The sequence below is a fragment of the Phyllobates terribilis genome, unplaced genomic scaffold, assembly GCF_046119375.1.
Source record: "Phyllobates terribilis strain yellow unplaced genomic scaffold, ASM4611937v1 Scaffold_4__5_contigs__length_816908805, whole genome shotgun sequence".
Classification (NCBI taxonomy): domain Eukaryota; kingdom Metazoa; phylum Chordata; class Amphibia; order Anura; family Dendrobatidae; genus Phyllobates; species Phyllobates terribilis.
The window spans coordinates 435,041,946-435,059,688 of NW_027362764.1; the positions used below are offsets into that span (position 1 = coordinate 435,041,946).

General features: G+C 45.0%; 1 protein-coding gene across 1 annotated transcript in view; it reads right to left on the reverse strand.

Annotated features, from left to right (window-relative positions):
• The window catches only part of CDH12 (cadherin 12), a 1,546,793-nt gene that overhangs the window by 673,639 nt on the left and 855,411 nt on the right, over positions 1 to 17,743 (reverse strand). Inside the window, exon 3 of the mRNA XM_073678634.1 lies at positions 14,650 to 14,912. The gene's annotated coding sequence lies outside the window, so the exon portion shown is untranslated. The remainder of the gene's footprint in view (positions 1 to 14,649; positions 14,913 to 17,743) is intronic.

Below are 17,743 nucleotides of genomic sequence, written 5' to 3' on the forward strand. Positions count from 1 at the left end.
TTGTCAGGGCAGGAACAGGTTGGCTCTGAGGACGACGGGTGTGATAACGCACAGGGTGATGATGATGAGGTTGGAGATCCCACTTACTGTCAACCCACAGTCAGCCAAGAGATGAGGTCAGCAGAGGAGGTGGAGGAAGATGCTAGTGACGACGAGGTCAGGTTGCGCCTTCCTGGACAGAGACGTAGTACTGGAAGCACGTCAACAACTGCATCCTCAAACACAACTCTGCCTCTCACCACAAGTCATGGTGGCTCTTCAGGTCGCATGGGTGCTAAGCCTTGCATAGCCTGGGCATTTTTTCAGATCGATAAAGATGACCCAACTCGTGTTATCTGTAACATTTGTCAGCAAAAGCTAAGTAGAGGCCAAAAAATACATAGTTTGAGTACTTCATGCATGAACCGGCACATGGACATGAAGCATAAGTTGCAGTGGGAAGCTCAGTGTGCTACAATGCGGCCTAGCCGGCCGGGCCAACCACCGTCTGCCATATCTTGTGCATCCGCGGTCTCTTCATCCTCTGTGACTGGGGGACAGCAGTCACACCTGTTTTGGGGCGCAGACCTGCCACCTCTTTACCCGCAACAGTCAGCGTGATTGGCAGGTCATCATTTTCTTTGGAGGTGGTAACACCAGCTGGTGTTGAGCGCTGTCCGACATCGATAGCACCACCTTTGGATCAAGGCAACCTAACATGTCCGCCTGCATCTTCCTCACAGACCGGCAGTTTGCCGGGGACACCCTTATCAACCCCGTCTAAGCACAATAGCCAGCCCTCGGTCCCTCAGATGTGGACAAGTAAAAAACCATTTCCTCCTAGCCATGAGAAAGCTAAGAGGTTGAATTTCACCATCTGCAAGCTCTTGGCTACAGAAATGCTGCCTTTCCGCCTGGTGGACACAGAGGATTTTCGAGACCTTATGTCCGTCGCAGTGCCCCAGTACCAGATGCCCAGTCGGCACTACTTCTCAAAGAAAGGTGTGCCTGCGCTCCACCAGCATGTCGCACACAACATCACCGCTTCTTTGAGAAACTCTGTGTGTGACAGGGTGCATTTCACCACAGACACTTGGACGAGTAGGCATGGACAGGGGCGTTACATGTCGCTGACTGGGCACTGGGTTACTATGGTGACAGCAGGACAAGGGGCTGCTGTCCAAGTCTTGCCGTCCCCACAAGTTGTGCGTCAATCCTCTTTATGTCAAAGTTCCTCCACTGCTTCTGCCTCCTCAACCTCCTCTCGGTCTTCCACCTGCACCCAAAGCCTGTTTGGTCATGCCACAAGCTTTCTAACTGCGCAGAAGGGATCCTGCACACCTCCTTACTATGCTGGCAGTAGGGCTCAACGTCATCAGGCGGTTTTTACATTGAAATGTCTGGGAAATGTGAGTCACACAGCTGAGGAGTTGTGGTCAGCTCTGGAGAACCAATTTCATGAATGGTTGTCTCCACTGGACCTGAAACCAGGGAAGGCCGTGTGCGACAATGCTGCAAACCTGGGTGCAGCCCTTCGCCGGGGCAATGTCACACACGTGCCTTGTATGGCTCACGTGTTGAACCTGGTTGTCCAGCAATTTTTAGCCCACTATCCCAGACTAGATGGCCTTCTGCAGAGGGCACGGTCGCTGTGTGCTCACTTCCGCCGTTCGCATCCCGCAGCTCAGCGACTTACATCTCTACAGAAGTCGTTGGGCCTGACACTTCACCGGCTAAAATGCGATGTGCCTACCCGGTGGAATTCAACTCTGCACATGTTGCAGCGACTGTGGCAGCACCGACAAGCCCTGGTGCAATGCGTTCTGACGTATAGCCTGGGCCAACGAGATTCAGAGGTGAGGCAAATCACGCTGGAGGAGTGTTCTCACATCAGGGACCTATGCACCCTTCTGCACAGTTTTGAAATGGCGACGAAGATGTTTAGTGCTGACGATGCCATTATCAGCATGACTATTCCGGTGATTTACATGCTGGAGCACATATTAAACAGAATTCGGAGTCAGGTGGTGGCACAAGAGGAGGTAGAGGAAGTAGAGGAGGAGGAGTTGTATGCGGAAGGGCTAACATCTGCAAGGTCCAGACGGTCGGCAGCACCAAGGCGGCAGGCATGTGAGGGTGGGGGAGATGGTTTTACCAGGGTGCATGGTAGCAGCCAAACTAGTGAGGAAGGTGCAGGAGCCCAGGAAGAAGTGGAGGACGAACTGATGGAAGACTCATCAGATGAGGGAGACCTTGATCACATTTCTGTTGTGCGAGGTTGGGGGGAGAGGACAGAGGAAGGAAGCATGATTGTTACCTCTCCACCAACACAACAGGGACTTGGTGCTCCTGGATGCGCAAGACACATGAGTGCCTTCTTGCTGCACTACCTGCAACATGAGCCTCGAATTGTGAGAATTAGAAATAATCCTGACTACTGGGTTGCCACACTGTTAGATCCCCGGTACAAAAGTAAATTTGCAGAAATTATTCCTGCCATAGAAAGGGATGCACGCATGCAGGAGTATCAGCAGAGACTGTTGCAGAATCTTGCATGTGCTTTTCCACAAAATACCAGTAGTGCACATAGTGAATCTCACAGTTCCAACTTGCCAACCGTGGGACCGTCAAGTGTTCAGCACTCAAACCGTAACAGAACCACAGTATCTGCTGGTAACATCAATTTTGCGGAATCATTTCACCACTTTTTTAGCCCATCCTTTGCAAGGCCACAGGAGACAAGAAGTCTGACACATAGTCAACGCCTAGAGACGATGGTACAGGAGTATCTCCAAGTAAGCCACGACTGTGTCACTGGACCCTTGCTCTTTTTGGGCTTCCAATCTGGATAAATGGCCGGAGCTAGCCACTTACGCCTTGGAGATCTTGTCATGCCCCGCAGCCAGCGTTCTGTCTGAACGTGTGTTCAGCGCTGCTGGTGGTGTGCTGACAGATAAGCGCACGCGGCTCTCCACTGATAATGTAGACAGACTCACGTTCATAAAGATGAACAAATCATGGATCCGAAATGACGTTTCTACCCCTGTGTCATCCTGGGGAGAGTAAAAGCTTGATGATTGGTTAAAATCACCCTACCAACCGTTTTAAGCTTTCAAATTACTAATCATGTTTATCTGTATCTTGGCTGGAAAATAATTTGGGCTTTGTAGCAGTGTGCAGCACTGATTCTATTAGGCCATCTATAATAAGCTCCACCAGATTTAAAATTACTAATCATGTTTATCTGTATCTTGACTGGAAAATAATTTGGGCTTTGTAGCAGTGTGCAGCACTGATCCTATTAGGCCATCTATACTAAAGCTTCACCAGATTTAAAATTAATAATAATTTTTAGCTGCATCTAGCCCGGAAAATAATTTTGAGGCTCCGAGATGCGCAAGACACATAAGTGCCTTCTTGCTGCACTACCTGCAACATGACCCTCATATTGTCAGAATTCGAAGTAATCATGACTACTGGGTTGCCACACTCTTAGATCCCCCAAACTTTTCGATCAACCTTTTCATTTTAATAAAGACCAAAAAAATGGTCATTTTTGAAATTATAAGCATTAGCAGGTTGTTAGAAACTGAAATCAAACAGTTTTCAACTCAAAACTTTATTCTAGGTGATGTTACATTTTCACATAGGACCCCTTGTTCGAAAGGAGCTTCTGAACTCTCTCGTCCATTGAATTTGTCAGGTTTTGGAGGGTTTCTGCTTCAATTGTTTTGCATGAGGACAGAATACCCTCCCAGAGCTGTTGCTTAGATGTGAACTGCCTCCCGCCATCATAGACACTCCTTTTAATGATGCTCCAAAGGTTCTGAATGGGGTACAGGTCAGGGGAGCATTGGGGTCACACCATAAGTTTGTCCCCTTTTATGCCCATATCAGCCAGAGATGCAGATGTTTTATGTGCAGCATGAGATGGTGCATTATCATGCAGAAAAATGATCTTGCTGTGAAATACACGGTTCTTCTTCTTGAACCATGGCAGGAAGTGCTGTTTGAGAAAATCCACATACATTATGGAGCTCATCTTTAGCGCCTTCAGGGATCCTAAAGGGGCCGACAATCTCTCTCCCCATGATTCCAGCCCAAAACATTACTCCACCTCCTCCTTGTTGGCGCTGTAGCCGTGTTTGCGTGGGGTGTCCATCAACCAGCCCTCCTCCACTCCATCCATCTGGACCATCGAGCGCTGCACGGCACTCATCCGTGAACAAAACAGTTTTGAAATCAGTCTTCATGTAATGTTTGGCCCACTGGAGCCGTTTCTGCTTGTGTGAAGTGGATAGAGGAGGTCGACAGGATGGCGTATGCACAGCTGCAAACCTCTGAAGGACCCTGCATCTTGTTGTTCGGGGGACGTTGGAGGCACAAGCAGCTTCAAAAACTTGTCTGCTGCTATGACAAGGCTTTTTTGCCGCTGCTCTTTCAACCTGACGTAATTGCCTGTAGGAAAGAGTCCTCAATTTGCCCTTATCAGCACGCACACGTGTGTACTGTGAATCAGCTACATACTTCTTGATTGCCAAGACACTTCATCCTGATCATCGCACAATGTTGATTGTAGTCATGCCTTGACCTAAACACTCCACAATTAGTTGCTTCTCAGCAGCCGACACATCCTTTTTCTTTCCCATTTTGGCAGAAAATGTAGGCTGCTTAATAATGTGAGACAGCCTTCTTAAGTAGTCTTGCCTTTCATTGGACACACCTGCCAAACTAATTAGCACAGGTGTCTGCAATTGCTTACAGTGATATAAAGAGCCCTGACACACATCACCATCAATGAGTTTAACTGACAAACAAACAAATTCTTCCCTTATCACTCCTAAACACTTTTTGCATAATAAAATTAATTAATAATTTGGAACACAGTGTACATGTGCTTTTCCACAAAACACCAGTGGTTCACGTAGTGAATCTTACAGTTCTAACTTGCCAACCGTGGTCTGTATGGAGTTGTTCAATAAAGGGCCCAAAATTAAGATAACATAGATGGGAGAGGTCTCTATGAATAGGAATTCCTAAGTATTTGATACCCTGTGAGGGCCAGGCAAAGGGAAGGTTGGACTGGATGGAATCCTATATGGATTTGGGGAGGGAGACATCGAAGGCCTCAGACTTCGCTGCATTGATTTTAAAATTTGACCATGTAACAAAGTGATCTATTTCAGCCATAACAGCATGGATGGATATCTGTGATTGAGTGATATATACTAGTACATCATCAGCAAATAGAGAGCACTTGTACTCGGTGCCTCCCACCTCAATCCACCTAATATTGGGGTTATGGCGAATTAATGAGAGCAGGTGCTCCATCACTAGGATGTATAAGAGAGGGGACAGAGGACATCCCTGCCTTGTCCCATTGGTGATTGTGAAAGGTGATGAAAATGTTCTGATGCACCCCCTGGGCCTTTGGACACCCGGAGCCGGACCCTTTTTGGTGGATGCTGGTGGTTGTAGTCTTCGTGGCAGCGACCCGGTTCCGTGGCTCAGGGTGGTCAAACCATTGGCGGAACTATTTATGTGGCTTTGATGTTTAAATGTCCGACTACGCCACCCGTGGATTGCGGTCAGAGTGAACCGCCGCTGCAGGGCAGACCGCTGAGGCTGGTGTTGTGGGTGCAGCAGAGCGTAGCATAACTCCCCACGGGAGGAGTATAGCCTCAGGGCAGTGTATGCGGAGGATGGGGGTGATGGTGCAGGGCAGCAGCAGTAACGACACGGAGTCAGTGATGCAGTCCAGGGCCTTTACTCACAGTTCTTATTATCCAGACCACGTCTGCAGGTAACGGCTGCCCACGTCGTACTGTGCTCACCAGGTGAGGGGCTCAGACGACTCCCAGATAACTTTGGAGCGCTTCACAGGACCCCCTTTGTGTGTCCTTTGTCTGGCCTTTCTTACCAACCCTTCTGTCCGGCTGCCTCGGGCCTCCTCTTGGTAAACTTGGCGCCAGTTTCCCTGACCCTATGTGGTGCCTTCCTAGCGGGTGTAACGAGGGGCTTCGCCACATAAAATGTCACAGCCTCCGGTTTCTAGCTGAGGGTCGTTTCCTGCCTCCACTAGTTTTGGGGACCGGTCTCCCCCTTTGGCCTGACCCCTCCACGGAGGTGGATTCGGGCGTGCGGTGGCGACTCACCCGTCCGCACCCCTGGGATCCCTTCATTCCTCGTTCCTGGAGCCTTCTCCGCTCCTCTTCCTTCCTTCTCCCTCTTCCAGGCCTGGGCCTCTGTTACTAGGCCCACCTCCGGAGCAGAGCTCATGCAGAGCCCCTGCTCCCTGCCACTTCTGCTCAGACTTCTCTGCACTGAACTAAGATGGTGCCCACCTTTTATACTCCCTTCTCAATGCTCCCAGGAACTGCTTCCTCCCTGCTCCTGCACTACAGGGTTCCCCTTCCTCAGTGTTCCCTCCCCCCACTCCAGCCAGGGACAGGGACTGTCGTGCCCATCTCAGAGGCATATTGGTAGCATTGCCCCACGGCAATGTGGTGTAATGCATGCAGGTGTCGGGTCCTGATCCACACTCCATCCTTACCTGAGAGTGAGATATCACACCTCTGGGTGAGGTGCAATACCTCTGTAGCAACCGAGCCCTCAGGGTGCTACAGTTCCATTTATCTTCAGCCTAGGTGACGTATTGTGATACAGTGCCGTGATTTTGGCTATAAAAGGGTCCCCTAGACCCCTACCCCAAGCTTTTTAAGAGAATCATATATGGCGTGCCAGGAGACTCTATGGAATGCTTTCTCAGCATCCAACGAGAGTATCTAATTACAAATTTTTAACTGCATCTAGCCCAGGAAATACTTTGTGCCTAGTAGCAGTGTCTGCTAGTCAGCGGATTATCCCGGCTGTTAAGCAAGCTACACCACCTGTAGTTTGGACACTTAATTTTTTCAAAGGAAATGCTTCGGGACCACGGGATACTCAGTGAAGAGCATCAGGAGGCACCCCAAGGCATAGGGGCTGGGACTGGCAGTAGGATGCCTTGCGGTGGACAGCCGAGCTCGATCCTTATAAAAGCTTTTTAACTGCAGCAGCTTTAGTGGACGCTACTGGAGCTGGAATTACGCGGCTGCTGGCATGAGACTTGCCCTCCAATAGATCCTTGTAAATGGATTTAAAGTGTATTCATTCATATTAGAGAGACAATTTAAATTAAAAAGCTTAGAGCTGCCTCCACCACAGGGGGGCTCGCTCGACCCACCAGCGGACAGGCACCAGTATTGGGAGAGGGGGGCTGGCCGTCAGGGTTCACCGCGGCTCTGGCACAAACCCGGCGACACGGAGGTGGCACGGGCAGGAGCGGACTGAACGTGTCGGCTTCTCACTTTTTGGATTTTAGAAGGGCATGACATGCCTATATCTGTGTCTCCCCCTCCTTTTACTCCTCCACCTCTTTTCTTTTCGCATGACTATATGTACTTGTCACTTTTCCATGTGTTAGTTGTGTCTTCTGAGCAGTTTGTCAGCTTTTGGACACCTTTGAAGGTGTTTTCTATGTGTTTTTGTTTGCCTGCCATTGGTTTTAATGGTGTTCGAAGGTGTTCGACGAACAGTTCGACGAACAGTTCGGCAAACACACGGGTGTTCGACGAACCGAACCGAACTCGAACACTACGGGGGTGGCTCAACACTAGATGGCACACCAGGAGAAATAGTGGCGGCTGGGGACTGAGCACCGAGGATCGGCCACAGCCATCAGGTTGCGGAATGCTTCCATCTCCATGAGCCTAAAAGGCATAAATACGAGCACAAGCAGTCGTGAAATGTGAAAATTTAGTAGTGTGGCCTGTAGGGCATTGGCTGCTTACTGTGTGCTTGTGTTCCAAGTACTGGGGTATGGACAACTGAACTCTTCGCTGGGACAAGGACATGGACGTGCTTCCTGATGCTGCTACCTTAGAGTGTGCAACGACAAGTGCAGGGCAGGAAGCATCTTCGCATGCACCAAGGATAGGGGATTGACTTGCATGCACAACAGCAGAAGAAGCAGTGGTGCCACCCGCAGACACTGTTCCTGGACCCTGGGGTTCGGCCCACAAAGTCAGGTGATTTGCTGCCATGCGCCTGGTCATGCTGGTGGTGGTCAGGCTGGTCATTTTGCCAACCCTGCCGATGGTGGCCTGGCAGGTGGTGCAAATGGCCTTTTTGGGGTTATCGGCAGAGTCTTTAAAAAACAACCAGACTTGGGAAGACCTAACAGTTGTACTGGCAACTTCCATCATGTTGGTGTTATGGGGAATGGTTGCCTGCCTTCTTTCTGCGGCCACCACACCGCTTCTTCCTGCCTGTTGTGGTGCTCTGTCTCCCTCTCCCTGTGTGCTGCTCTCCTCGCTCTTCATGTCCTCCTGCCAGGTTGGGTCAGTTACTATATCATCCACCACATCGTCTTCCACTTCCGCATCCTGGCCTCATCCAGAATTTCTGGCAATTATGTCTCATCATCGTCCACCTCTTGTGACACTTTCCCACCGTCGCCTTCGTGTGACCGTGGCTGCTCAAATATTTGGGCATCGCTACATGCGATCTCATCTTGCCCCACTTCAAGTGGTTCGGGCAAGAGGCCTGAATCTATTAATGGAAAGGTGAACCGCTCTGCAGAGTGTCCAAGTGTAGGATCATTTGTCTCCGGGTACTCGGCATGGTGGGAGGAAGGAGCATCAGGGTGAGGAATATGCTGTCCAGACTCACGGCTACTTAGACTTGACCATGTGGAAGACAGGGTGGTGGTGGTGGCTAAGTGACTTGAAGCATTATCCGCTATCCAATCAACAACCTTGTTCTCGGCCTTTGCATGCACAATCACCATCACGTCCAGTTCCCCCTCCCTTGCCACGTGCCTTGCCCATTTTAAATGGAGTACAATGTCTTCCACTCTCACTACAAATGCCTTAATTTGGAGCGAACTTATATGTAATCCGTGTGATGGACAAGCCACAGTTTTAAATACCTGGCCTGTAGGTAACTATTTTGAACAGCCAACTGGTGTTAATTGCTTCACTGACACACTGAAACAAATCTTTAATGCAGGTTAGAAATGGCAGTATTTTCTGAAAATGTACATGTGATCAGTGTGATGGAGAAAACACAGTTTTAAATACCTGGCCTGTAAGAAACTATTTTGAACAGCAAACTGGTGTCAATTGCTTCACTGACACACTGAAACTAATTTTTAATGGAGGTTAGAAATGGCAGTATTTTCTGAAAACCTATATGCGATCCGTGTGACGGAGAAAACACAGTTTTAAATTGCTGGATTTTTAGCTCTGTAATATGGAAAGGACCTGGCTGTATTCTGCAGTGCCAACAAGCAAATGGCGCAGAAAAACTGTGTTCTCTGTATTGCATTTTAAGTAAATAATGAGGATTAAGATCCAAAGAAAAGTATTCCTTGCCCCTGAGACCTGGGCCTTTGTCTAAAATTATCTAACAGCAGCAGAAGGCAGAACTGGAATGGAGCCTCTTCTGCTATATACACTGCAGACTGCTATATACACTGCCTGCCTGATATCTCTGCAGATTGATTAGTCCTCAGAAAGACTGCTTGTTAAGATGGATATGTGTAATGTATGGGATTTCTCCCTACACTACCTAATACACAAGCAAATCTCTCCCTAGTTCAGCAGCACCTCTCCCTACTCTGCCTGATTCCGGAGTGACTGTGACAAGCACAATGGCGCCAGGTCTGATATAGACCTGATGATGCTGTGCGGCCAGCCAATCACTGTAATGCCACAACCACCATGGCTGCGGCATTACAATGAGTGGCAGGCAATCTCTGCATGTCAAATGGCACATTAAAGAGCGCCAAACATGCAGGGAGGGGACCCGAGCATCCGCCCAAGCTTCTCGCAAGTACTCGGCAAGCTCGGAGCATCTCAAGTACTGAGATGCTCGGGCAAGTACTTGCGTGTTTGCTCGATCATCAATGATGGTATTATTTGTATGCTGAATTGACTTTATGGGATCATATGCTGTTTATGTGTAACACTACAGTTGCTCTATTCGTAAGACTGTTTTCAGAAGGCCATAATATTACCCAACCCAATGACCACAAAACCCAAACATTCTACTGAACAAACCTTTGTTCACCATAGGAAACAATAGGTTTGAAAAGGGTGCAATGTCCTTGCTAACACTTTTTTATCCACCAAGAATATTTCTATTCCTCGCAACTAGGCACAGGGATATTGGCCAATACTTTCATTTTGAATAATGCACAAGTGTTTGGCCACTGAATATAAATGAGGCACAATGCTTGGTGAGCACAATATCTCCAACAGCTAAACAACAAACAGCAGAACATTTGCAGCAATGCTACATAGTCTTTGGTTCAGTTCAGCTGTAGACATGTCCAGTTCTTGCAGTTGCTTTAACAGGCCCTTTTTAACCCCTTTCCAACTTTGGACATTTTAGTATCTCAAAAGCTGAGCTCACCCTTTACCTGGCATCTGTTTCTAACAGCAGCAATTACAGCCAAGTTTCAATCACTGCTGTTAGCTGTTTAATTACCACTGTCAATGTCTGACAGTGTAATTTAAAGGAAATTATCTCAGGGCTCTTTCACACATCTGTGTTTTCAGTACGTGTGGTGACAGTTTCCACATGTACTGGAGACACTGACACACATGTCAGTGTGTTTCCACGGACTGTGTGTCCGTGTGCTCCACTCACTAACATGTCTGTTCTTTGCGGATGCACGGTCCGCAAAGTGTCCCCCCCGGATAACATCCATGTTTCAGCCGTGTGACACGTAACTGCGCCTGGGAATCAACACTACAGTACCGGTACTTGTTTTTCCAGTATCGGAAAATACAAACAAGTGAAAGCAGCCGAAGGGGAAGTCAATAGGCTGTTATTATAGCCTGTGGTCTACTGAAGACCTTACCATGTCAGTACCTCTGTGATGAAGGAGGTTGAAGCCTCAGAAATGCGTTGGATGGACTGTTGGCACTTGTGAAGAACATTCAAGATATAATCCCATGTCAATCATTGTGCCCTGTTTGGCGGGGGATAATAGATGTCTACAATGTACAGCTGTAACCGGACACTTTTGCAGCTAAACAAGAAGGGAGGGGGCTGAGGGACAGTGAGTGACAAAACCCCCACCATCTGCTGTGGAGTTGCCACAGGAAGACCCCCTGTGGAACCCAGCCGTACGGCATATCCTTTATGTCAGACAAGTATAATTCAATACCGAGTTATGGAATACAATACATCCGAGCGATACACCAAATAGATTCTTGGAATCACACGAACAGGAAGAATGTCACTCTAGCTTCCAGCACTGTCTAGCATGTAGGGATGGGGAGATACATGTCACAGCCTTTTGGAAACCCCTAGTGCCCTGTGTTTAGTCTCAATGTGTAGCAGGGGTCCAGCTGGATCCGATGACACCAGAACAGGCTCCCTAGGACCGTCCAGTAAGAAATGCTGTAGATATAGTATATCTTGACTTCAGCAAAGCATTTGACAAAGTATCTCACACCATCCTTATTGAAAAAATGACCAAGTATGCAATGGACCAGGCAACTGTTAGGTGGATTCATAACTGGCTTAGTGATCGGACTCAAAGGGTGGTTGTAAATGGCTTCACATCCAGCTGGATGAATGTCTCAAGTGGGGTACCACAGGGCTCCGTCCTGGGACCTGTATTGTTCAACATCTTTATCAATGATTTAGATGAAGGAATTGAGGGTAAACTGATTAAATTTGCTGATGACACAAAGCTAGGAGGGATAGCTAATACTAGAGAAGAGAGAGAGAGGATTCAAAAAGACCTAAATAAACTGGAGCAGTGGGCAGCAACCAACAGAATGGTTTTTAACAGGGAAAAATGCAAAGTACTACATCTGGGCAATAAAAATGAAAAAAGCATATACAGAATGGGAGGAATAGAGCTAAGCAACAGTACATGTGAAAAAGACTTAGGTATACTAATAGATCATAGACTGAACATGAGTCAACAGTGTGATGCAGCAGCAAAAAAGGCAAATACAATTCTGGGATGTATTAACAGAAGCATACAGTCTAGATCACGTGAAGTCATTATCGGTCTTTACTCCTCTTTGGTCAGACCTCATCTGGAATACTGTGTACAGTTTTGGGCACCACATTTTAAAAAAGACATAGACAAACTGGAGCAAGTTCAGAGAAGAGCGACCAGAATGGTGACTGGTCTGCAAACCATGTCCTATGAGGAACGGTTGCAGGATTTGGGAATGTTTAGCTTGCAAAAAAGAAGACTGAGAGGAGACTTAATAGCTGTCTACAAATATGTCAAGGGCTGTCACATTGTAGAAGGATCATCTTTATTCTCATTTGCACAAGGAAAGACTAGAAGCAATGGGATGAAACTAAATGGGAGGAGACACAGATTAGATATTAGAAAAAACTTTTTGACAGTTAGGGTGATTAATGAGTGGAACAGGCTGCCACGAGAGGTGGTGAGTTCCCCTTCAATGGACGTCTTCAAACAGAGGCTGGACAGACATCTGTCTGAGATGATCTAGTGAATCCTGCTTTGAGCAGGGGGTTGGACCAGATGACCCAGGAGGTCCCTTCCAACTCTACCATTCTATGATTCTATGAAAGTATAGCCCATTTTAGTTTTTTGAGTTTTTAGCTGAGAAAGATGAAGGGTGGAGATTTAGGTCCAGACTGGGGAAAGGAGGGGTAGTGACCCAGAGGGGTTAAGAGCACCAGCAGCCCTAGCTCCATTTATTTTTCCCTGGGAGGTCGTGACGACTCATCGTGTGGGAGAAGTCCTGCAACAAACCTCCCATGTGGCTTCCCCTCCCCAACAAGCCAGGCCTTCCATCTGACTGGTAACTGACTCTCAATAATTGCTTATATCTTTTGTACCACTACTATCGTGTTTGCATCTTTGACGATTGTGTATGTATAACCCTTATGTATATAGTGTAATGTCTAGTGTGCCCTTAAGGTGATTAAATATATAATTTAACCTTGGGCTGTTCTTTTATCTCGATCAACAAACTCTCACATCCATTGTTTGGTCCAACGAACATGATACCGGGCTGGTTTCTGGCCTGATATAATACCCCGGTCCGAGTGGGAATTATATCTAATAGAAACTTGTGGCAGCTCCACCAGGCCAACAAGGTTCTGCTTCACTGTGGCTAGTGAAGTGACCTCTCAGCCTGTCAGGGGTGTGAGCGAGTGTGGTGCCACGTCAGTGACTGAGTAGGCCACCTCTTATCACTCCTGATGCCTTCCTGTACCCGTGTAAACAGGGGGTGTCTGTGTAGAATGGTACCAATCTGACCTTACGCGTCCTTGAGGGGGTGCGGAACATCATGTTGGTGCAAAGGGCAGATCCATATCACGTGATACGTCTGACCTAATTGTAACGTTAGATGGGTGGTGAGGTGTGGATCCTTCACAAGTGGTGGCGGCGGTGGGATTCTGCGGGTTCCCTCTTGTGCCATTCATCACAAGTGATGGCAGTAGTGGGATTCTGTGGGGTCTCTCTGGTGCCATTCTTTACAGCACTCTTTTGTACCTGCAAGAGAGCCCGTACTTTTTGGTGATGTCACACAGATATAGGGCGACAGATTTTTTAAGTTAGTATTAGCACAGACATGTCCGGCTGGCACTCTGTCAATACAGCTAGTGGAGAGTCATACATAGAGTGAGGACATCCTTGACACCGATCATCGGATAAGGAATCATCATCCAGAAAAGTACCTTTTTTGAACTACATCTGCATGAGGTAGGCTTCAAGAACTCTATCAAGCGATCTTTAGTGCATACAGTTTTTTATTGCTTTACTGATTCCAGCTTATCACACACATGGGTAGCTAATGCGTTGGTACGCAGCTTTAAATCGCCATACATAGAGGTAGCGCTAGTTGCTTACCTTATTTTGCAAAGCTATAAAGATAATATCAAAATTCAAGGATTGAGATTTTTGGACTCTGCAATTCCACAAATAAATACAATAAGAAACAAATAAAGCATAATTTTCCCCAAAAGGGTGTCAACAATATCGTCAGCTCATTATGCACAACTCCATCAATCATAAAAGGAAAAGGTTAATGGTCTCAGAAAATGGCTGCACAAACTATTTTTTTTTTTTTTTTTTACAAATTACTGATTTTTTTCAACACTATTAATAAAATCTTTATAAGTTTGTTATCACTTTAATTGAACTGACCTGAAGGACAATGGTACAAGGTCATTTTTACTGCACACTGAACACCATGAAAACAAAACTTCCAAAATTGATTTTTTTGCTCTATTTCAATACATTTGAAATTTAATCTGATTTTCTAGTACAATGTATGATAAAATCAATGGTGTCATTCAAAACTATAACTCTTCCCATAATAAAAAAAAAAAGCTCCCATACAGTTATGTCAATCAAAAAAATAAATAAATTATGGCTCTTGGAGGAAGAATGAAAAAACAAAAGTGCAAAAATGGAAATCGCCCTCTCATAAAGTGGTTAAAGAGTCTAAGAAAGACAAAAATGTCTACAGGAACAAGTTTAATTGATGTATAATAAGTAAAGATGTTCACCTGTTTATGCAAATAATACGTATCTGTCTAAGAAAATCAATGAAGTCTTATACAGATAGAACATTTCTTAACATTACGTACACATCATTATTTTATTCCTCTCACCTGTTTTATATCAGAAAGTTCTTTTCCAAATAGGCGATGGATTATCTACTAACACAAAGACTGTGAGAGACCCATCATAACTGACAGTTCCAAAGAGACCGCGGTCCGTCCCTGGAAGCGCTTACAGTTTCATATATTCCTCATCAGATACTGAATTTCACAGCTTCATATTTATCTGACACACAGATTTCAAGAAAAAAGACATTTTCAAATCCCGGTTTTCTAGACTACTTGAAAATAGAACAAGCTGCTGTATATAAGACCTGTAAGAAAAAAGAAAAATATTTATTTTAGAAAAATATTATAAATGCAAGATTTTTATAATATGCCATTTCCATGCACATTTCCTGAAATCCAAACCATTTTTTCAAACTAAATAATTACAATTACATACAACAATTTCAAAGAAAAGAAAATAGGACCATTTTAAGGCTGTATAATTGATTCATGAAAGTGCGTAGCTCAAAAGCATTACTTGGAACTCCTGGATCCCATTTCAAATAAATAATATGTCCTGACATCTGTCATGTCAGATAGAATTTTTATTTTTTTTTATTTTGCATATTGACTTTTGGGTGACATTCGGCACCTGGTACATTTAGTACTCTTTTACTCATATACAGTCAAAGTGATGGCACCCTTCAAATTGTTCCAGAAAATTAAGCATTTCTCAGAGAAAATTATTGCAATTACACATGTTTTGTTATACATGTGTTTATTTCTTTGTGTGTATTGAAACAGCACAAAAAAACTGAGATAAAAGACAAATTGGACATAATTTCATACAAAACCCCAAAAATGGGCTGGACAAAATTGTTGGCACCCTCAACTAAATATTTGGATGCACACCCTTTGGAATAAATAACTGCAATCAAACACTTCCTATAACCGTCAGCAAGCTTATTACACCTCTCAACTGGAATTTTTGACCACTCTTCTTTTGCAAACTGCTCCAGGTACACAAGCATGACCAGTCAGCTTAAATGAAGTACACAAGCATAATCATTCAGTAACGATGAAGTATACAAGCATAATGGTTCAGATTCAAAAGGTACACAAGAAAATCCATTCAGCCTCAATGAAGTATACAAGCATAATCATTCTTTATCGATGAAGTATAGGCATACTGGTTAAGCTTCAATGAGGTACAGAAGCATAACCATTCAGCCATTCAGCTTCAACAGGTACACAAGCATAATCTGTTAGCTTTGATTAGGTACAAAAGCATAAGTATCCAGTTTCAATGGGATAAACAAGCATAACCATTCAACTTCAATGAAGCACGCAATCATAACCGTTCAGCTTCCATGAGATAAACAAGCATAACCATTCAGATTCAAGGGGTACACAAGCATAACTGTTCAGCTCCAATTAAGTAAACAAGCATAAGTGTGTAGCTTCAATGAGGTACATAAGCAAAACCATTCAACTTCAATGAGGAGTGCAAGCATAACCCTTCAGCTTTGATGAGGTACATAAGTATAACCGTTCAGCCTTGATGAGGCGCACAAGCATAGCGGTACAGCTTTGATGAGGTACACATGCATAACCGTTCAGCTTTGATGAGATACACAAGCATAACCGTTCAGCTTCGATGAGGTACACAAGCATAACCCTTCAGCTTTGATGAGGTACACAAGTATAACCGTTCAGATTTGATGAGGTACACAAGCATAACCGTTCAGCTTTGATGAGGTACACAAGTATAACTGTTCAGCTTTGATGAGGTACACAAGCATAGCTGTCCTGCTTTGATGAGGTACACATGCATAACGGTTCAGCTTTGATGACATACACAAGCATAACCAACCGTTCAGCTTTGATGAGGTACACAAGCATAACCCTTCAGCTTTGATGAGATACACAAGCATAACCGTTCAGCTTTGATGAAGTACACAAGTACAACTGTTCCGCTTTGATGAGGTACACAAACATAACTGTTCAGCTTTGATGAGGTACACAAGCATAACCGTTCAGCTTTGATGAGATACACAAATACAACTGTTCAGCTTTGACGAGGTACACAAGCATAACCGTTAAGCTTTGATGAGGTATACAAGAATGACCCTTAGAATAACCCATGGTTATACTTGTGTATACTTTATACTTGTTCACCATGTATACGGTTATACTTGTTCATCTTTGATGAGGTACACAAGTATAACCATTCAGCTTTGATGAGGTACACAAGTATAACCATTCAGCTTTGATGATGTACACAAGTATAACCATTTAGTTTAAGATAGATACACAAACATAAGGTTAAACATTAAAAGGAATTATCAATTTAATTCTTTAGTTAGAAAGCTGTTTCACACATCCATGAATCATGGTCCGCGTATGGAGCATAATGTACGCACTAGCAATGGGTCTGCTGAACCACATTCAAGAGCCTTAAATACGCCTATGAGGCTGTTGTGTTCTATTCAAGTGACCCTCAGGTAGTCCATACATTGTGGTTCAGACATCTTTTTAGAGTTTTACAATTTAGATAGCTATAGTTTTAATCCTATTGGCACATCTATCTTAGGACTCACTCCCTGCAAGGAGTCTCAGTTCTTTACCACCTGCCTTGCCTGACAATGAGCATACAAGGAGAATTACTTTCAATCTGCTCTGGAATCTTATTTCAGGAAGCATTTTACTCCAGAATTGATAATCCTAAGTACAACTCCATTTCATTGCTCCCACTATACTGTAGTTGAGCTTGGAGTGCTTAGCTCACAGTTGCAATTGAGTTACATTACAATTACAGTCTCACACCAAATTCCTCAAGCATGCCTAAACACTACTTCTTTTATAGACACACTTGTCCTTGCCAAGCACTGTGGCATTTACCTACATGCCTCCACATCTCTCCCCATCAGACTCCTCCCTAAAAGATGACCTGTGTCATTAATCTCCAAGAAAATGTCATAAAGCATGATGCTATCAGGTGCCATGTCATCCATCTAAAAAAATTGATCTATACCGCCATATTATCGGAAAATGCTGCTTTTGGCACCACAATAAAACCAAGTAATAATGATATTTTACAACAAATTTACAAGAACTAGAAGCAGTTGGATAAAACTTTTTACCATAATAAGTGTTT